The 6,428-nt window shown below is 40.2% G+C and overlaps 1 pseudogene; it reads left to right on the forward strand.

The window, feature by feature from the left end:
• The first annotated feature begins 494 nt into the window (after window positions 1-494).
• Window positions 495-1,351, forward strand: LOC119524129 (annotated as a pseudogene).
• Window positions 1,352-6,428: the final 5,077 nt, after the last annotated feature.

Below are 6,428 nucleotides of genomic sequence, written 5' to 3' on the forward strand. Positions count from 1 at the left end.
AATGTAGCTTATGAGGGATGACAATGGTATTGGGAAAACCATAAGGACCACAGTCCCCTTTGTCTAGTTTATGGATGGATGAGTAGAAAAATAGGGGAAGGAAACAAACAAACAGACAAAGGCACCCAGTGTTCTTTTTTACTTTAATTGCTCTTTTTCATTTTAATTATTATTCTTGTTATTTTTGTGCATGTGTTAATGAAGGTGTCAGGGATTGATTTTGGTGATGAATGTATGGCTGTGTAATGGTACTGTGAATAATCGAATGTACGATTTGTTTTGTATGACTGCGTGGTATGTGAATATATCTCAATAAAATGAATATTGAAAAAATGTTTAAGAAAAAAAAATGTCCCAATCTGTCAGCTGCTTCCTCCCCACCTGGCTCTCTGCCTGTACCTGCCAGAGCCTGTTTGTGTTGACCAATGAGAGTCTGCAAATTCTCCATTCTGGGACTGTCTCGACTGCCCCTAACCCCAGCTGTCTACCCTTTGAAAACACTGAGAATAATGTCTCTGCATCAGTTTTTACCGGAGCCAATCACCTGTCATGCCTGGAACAGAGATCGTACCCAGATTGCCCTTAGCCCCAATACCATGAAGCCCACATCTTTAAGAAGAATGGGAGCCAGCGGGTGAAGGCTCATGAACTCAAGGAGCACAATGGACACATCACAGATATTGACCGGGCTCCCAAGAGCGACCACATCAACACTTGTGGTGCAGACAGCAACACCTATGTCTGGAGTCAGAAAGATGGTATGTGGAAGCCAACCCTGGTGATCCTCAGAATTAATCATGCAGTCACTTTTGTGAAGTGGTCCCTGCTAGAGAACAAATTTGCAGCAGGAAGTGGAGCACATCTCATTTTTGTTTGTTACTTCAAGTCTGAGAATGACTGGTGGGTAAGCAAGCAGATTAAAAAGCCTGTTCATTCCACGGTCCTCAGCTTGGACTGGCACCCCAACAATGTTTTGCTGGCAGCAGGATCCTGTGACTTTAAATGCAGGATTTCAACTCTGAAAACGGAGTTCCTGCCACTCCCAAGTGTATCATTTATCTCTGAGAAGAGAATTGTGGCTGCTGGCCACGACTGCTGCCCAATGCTCTTTAACTACGATGACCGCAGTTGCTTGACCTTCGTCTCCAAACTAGAACTTCCAAAACAGAGCATCCAGTGCAACAAGCAGCCATGGAATGCTTCTGCAACATGGACAAGAGGGCCACAACCAAGGACCACAATACAGCCTTGGAGACACTGCACCAGAATAGCGTCACTCAAGTGTCTATTTATGAGGTGGACAAGCAAGACTGTCACAAATTTTGCACTACTAGCATCAATGGAGCCATGACAATTTGGGATTTCAAGACTTTAGAGTTTCTATCCAGGGCCTTTGAATAATGTGATGCTGAGTGAACCTCCAGGATCTAGCATGACAAACTGCGACTGACTGCAGCTCTGCCATTTGTATGATGGGGAGGAAAGCCAGCCACCAAAAAAACACTGAGCACATCATGTGCAAATATTGTTTGTGTGTTTTTGTTTGAATATAATTGGTGAACATGTTGGTTTTTGAAAGCAGCAGTAATTTTTTTTCTGTTTCATTCCATTTTTGACCAAAGCTTCACTCTAAGTAGTTTATTATGGAAAATTGTCACACTAACTTAAAGGAAGGGGTAGGGAGGTATGTAAATTGTCTGCTAGAAAGTGAAATAAAAATAATGAATGTGAAAAAAAAATATCCCTGGGATTCTGTCCTGGCTTCTCTCTCTCAGCTACTGTGCATCCTTGCATGTTCCTCCCCAGCCTCTGGGGGTCCTCTCTTAGCTTCTCCAGGGCAAACTCTGGATTTCATCTCTTAGCTTCTCTCCTGGTTCTGGTTTCAATGACTGTCTCTAAAATGTCTCTGGGCATTTTCTTTCTAGGTGTCTCTGAGCTCTCTTCAAATGTCTCTGCCTTTTATCCTCCTAACTAAGACCCACCTTGAATGGGTGGGGTCACATCTCCATGGAAATAATGTAATCAAGAGCTCCCACCCACAATAAGTCTGCCCCCACAGATTGGATTAAAAGAGCATGACTTTTCTGAGTTACGTAACAGCTCCAAACCAGTACAGACATACAGTGCAGTTCATGGGTCCATGAGGAAACTATTTCCCAGGGAAAAAGGACATTTTTATTCATGAAAATAGGAGAATTCCACAGGCTACATATGCATGCCCAAGATAAGATGCATGCACAGAAAGGACTAGGAAGGCATGAATATGCTCTGGGAAAAAAAGCACTAACCCTGGTTAATTTGCAAAGACTAGGAGAGGTGGTTTCTTTTTTTCCTGGCATTCAAGGAAAGCTCTGTCATAACACTGGTTGGATAGAAGCCTAAAGAACAGAAACCTCAGTCTAAAGACCAACCATTGCACATTAAGATACGAAATGCCCAGGTTTCAATAAAGGATTACAAAACATACAAAGAAATGGAAGCAATGGCACAGACAAAGGAGAATTTAGAAACAATTATTGAGAAGGATCAGACCTAGTACATTCCATACAAATACTTTTTAATGCAATTTGATTAAGATGTATTCACACACCATCCAAAATATGCAATCAATAGCTCACTGTATCATCAAATACTTGTGCATTCATCACCAAAATCAATTTTAGAACATTTTCATTACGCTAAAGAAAAGAGAAAGAGAAAGAGCCAAAACATCCCATACTAGTTATTCACCCCCATCATTGACCCCTAACATTGCTGTGGCACATTTGTTACTGTTGATGAAAGAATAATAAGATATAGAGAATATTGAGAATATTAAGATATTAAAGTATAGTCTATAGTTTGCTATATACCACTATATATCACAGAGTTTCCTGTATACTACTCTATTATTAACTCCTTGTAATAGTGTCAAACATTTGTTCTAGTTCATGGAAGAAATTGTTTATATTTGTACTGTCAATCACAGTCATCATCCACCACAAGATTTATTGTATTTTACAGTCCCACGTTTTAACCTCTGGCTTTCCTTCTGGTGACATACATGACTCTAAGCTTCCCCTATCAACCACATTTGCACACAATTAATCACTGTTAATTATGTTCACAATAATGTGCTACCATCACCTGTATCCATTTCCAAACATTTAAGTTCAATCTAGTTAAAAATTCCATGCAAATACTTTTAAAAATTGTCTTCAAAATGTTCAAAGAGCTAAAGGAAAACATGCACAAAAAACTAAAGGAAATCATGAAAATGATAGTTTAACAGAGAAAGAATAAAACCAGAAAGATGGAAGTCATGCAGAGGAACTAAATTAGAACTGAATACCACAGTAACAGAAATTAAAAATTCCCTGGATGGGTTCAACAGCAGACTGGAGCTGGCAGAATAAAGAATCAGTGAACTTGAAGATTAAGACCATTGAAAGCATTCAGTCAGAGGAGCAGAAAGAAGAAAGAAAAGTGAACAGAGCCTGAGAAACCTGTGGGATATTGTTCTGGTTTGCTACAGCTGACAAAAATGCAATATATCAGAAATGGGCTGGCTTTTAACAATGGGAATTTATTAAGTTACAAGTTACAACTTTAAAGCCATGAAAATGTCCAAATTAAGACATTAACAAGAGGACACCTCCTCTGAAGAAGGGCTGCTGGCATCTGGGGTTCCCCTGTCACATGGGAAGCCACATGGCAATGTCTGCTAGTCCTGCTCTCCTGGGTCTGGTTTCAATGGCTGTCCCCAAATGTCTCTGAGTGTTTCTGTCTTAGCATCTCTGAGCTCTCTGAGTTTCGTCTGTCTTTTTTCCTCTCATAGAGAACTCCAACAAGGGGATTAAGACCCACCTTGAATGGGCTGGTCACATCTCCATGGAAACAACCTGATCAAATGGTCCCACCCAACAATAGATCTGCCCCTACAGGGATGGAGTAAGAGAACATGGCCTTTTATGGGGTACATAACAGCTTCAAACCAGCACAGACACCATCAAGCATACCAATACATGCATTGTGGGAATAACAGAGGGAAAAGAGAGAAAGGGAGAGGAAGAATATTCAAAGGAGTAATGACTAAAAACTTCCCAAATTTAATGAAAGACATGACTATACACATCCAAGATTCTCACCACATTCCAAACCCAAATAGACCCACACCATACCATGTTATAATTAAACTGTCAAATACCAAAGATAGAGAATTCTGAAAGCAACAAGAGAAAAGCAACATGTCATGTACAAGAGAGCCTCAATAAGATGAAGTGCCAATTTCTCATCAGAAACCATGGAGGCAAGAAGATAGGTGGGAAGACATATTTAAAGTGCTGAAAGTAAAAACTTGCCAACCAAGAATACCATATCCAGCAAAACTGTCTTTCAAAAAATAGGTGAGGGATTAATATATTCCCAGATAAACAAAAGCTGAGTAACTTTGTCACCATTAGACTAAACCTAAAAGAAATGCTAAAGGGAGTTCTGCAGTTGAAAGGAAAGGACACTAGACAATTGAATGAAACCACATGAAGAAATAAAGATCTCCATTGAAGATAATGACATGGATAAATACAAATACCAGTACTATTGTATTTTGGTTTGTAACTCCGCTTTTCACTTCCACAGGATCTAAAAGGCAAATGTCTAAAATGTAATGACAAATCAATGGTTTTGGACTCAATAATGTAGAAACATGTAATCTGTGACAAAACTACATAAAGGTGGGCAGACAAGAGGGCTATGAGAACATAGTTTGTGTATGCTATTGAAGTTTTTAACTGGGATCAAAGCAAATGAGATTGTTATAGATTTAGGGTGTTAAATTTAAACCCAGCAACCACAAAGAAAATATCAGAGAATATACAAACTCATAGCAACGAAGTGGAATACAGGTTGCCAGAGTTGGGTCAGGGCAATGGGGAGTTGATGCAAAGTGAATGTAGGGTTTCTGTTTGGGATGAGGGGAGGGTTCTGGTGGTGGATAGTGGTGTTGGCACCACTACATTGTGAATATGATTAATCCCACTGAATGATATTGCTTGGCAGGGGTTGGGATGGGAAGATGTATATTACATATATTTCTGCAATTAAAAAAAGGAGCAATCACAGTTGTGGCCTCTCTTTCTCTAAGCCCACTCAGCAGGTAAACTCACTGCCCTCTCCCCATGTGGAGCATGATTCCCAGAGGTGTAAAGTCCCTGGCAACGCAGGCCATGACTCCTGGGGATGATCCTGGACCTGGTATCGTGGGATTGAGAAAGACTTATTGACAAAAAGGGGGAAGAGAAATTAAACAAAATAAAGTTTCAGTGACTAAGAGATTCAAATGGAGCTTAGAAGTCATTCTGGAGTTTAATCTTATGTGCTATACAGAGATCCCTTTTTAGTTTTTAGTGTGTTGGAATAGTTAGAAGAAAATGCCTGAAACTGTTGAACTGCAACCCAGAAGCCTTGATTCCTGAAAATGATTGTTGTGGGAGCCCCCTGGGCCCAGGGCCTTCCCCCAAGTGCCTTGAAGACTGAACATAGCAGTTTGCTTGTCCTAGGACAGTTAATATTTGTCCTATTCTCCTTGTAAAATCAGGCCTCCGGTGCTAAATGTAATCTATAACTACTTCCTTCCAGAGACTCCCAGAGATACTGTTATCTATAAGATAATCTATAGTCCTCCCGTCCTCCCTGTTGATTACAATCAATCCCTCCCTACATTGCAGGACCCTGCTCCCTGCCTTATGCTCTCATATCCATTAGAATGTTGAGCCCTTATAACCAGCCATTCAGCCTCCCCAAAGGACAGAGTATCTTCATGTTGAACTCTGACCCTGCCACCATTCAGAACAGCTCCTGAATCCATTCAGAGATGCTCCTGAATTCAGGGCAATGTGACTCAACTTCCCACCCTGTAGGTAAGCTCCATAATAAAAGCTCATGTCTCAGAACGTGTCCAGTGCATTCTTTAGTCCTTTGGGTACAAAAGCCCCCTTGGGCCATGACAATTGTATAACTATGTAGCTTACACAGTGTGACTGCGCGATTGTGAAAACTTTATGGCTCACCTTCCCTCTATACAGTGTATGGACAGAGGAGTAGAAAAATGGGAACAAAAATTAAATGAAAATAGGGTGCTTGGGGGGATGAGACGTTTGTGATGTTCTTTACTTTTATTTTTATTTTTATTTTTTTGGAGTAATGAAAATGTTCAAAAATTGATTTTGTTGATGAATGCACAACTATGTGAAGGTATTGTGAACAATTGATTGTACACTGTGGATGACTGTATGGTATGTGAATATATCTAAATAAAACCGAATTTAAAAAAATGTTCATGAAAGGGAAAACTGTGGGGGGGGGCAGTATATGGGAACTCCGTACTTTCTGCATGATTTTCCTGTAAACCTACAACTGCTCAAATAAAAAAAAAATTTAAGGAGCAACCA

The sequence above is a fragment of the Choloepus didactylus genome, chromosome Y (genome assembly GCF_015220235.1).
Source record: "Choloepus didactylus isolate mChoDid1 chromosome Y, mChoDid1.pri, whole genome shotgun sequence".
Classification (NCBI taxonomy): Eukaryota; Metazoa; Chordata; class Mammalia; order Pilosa; family Megalonychidae; genus Choloepus; species Choloepus didactylus.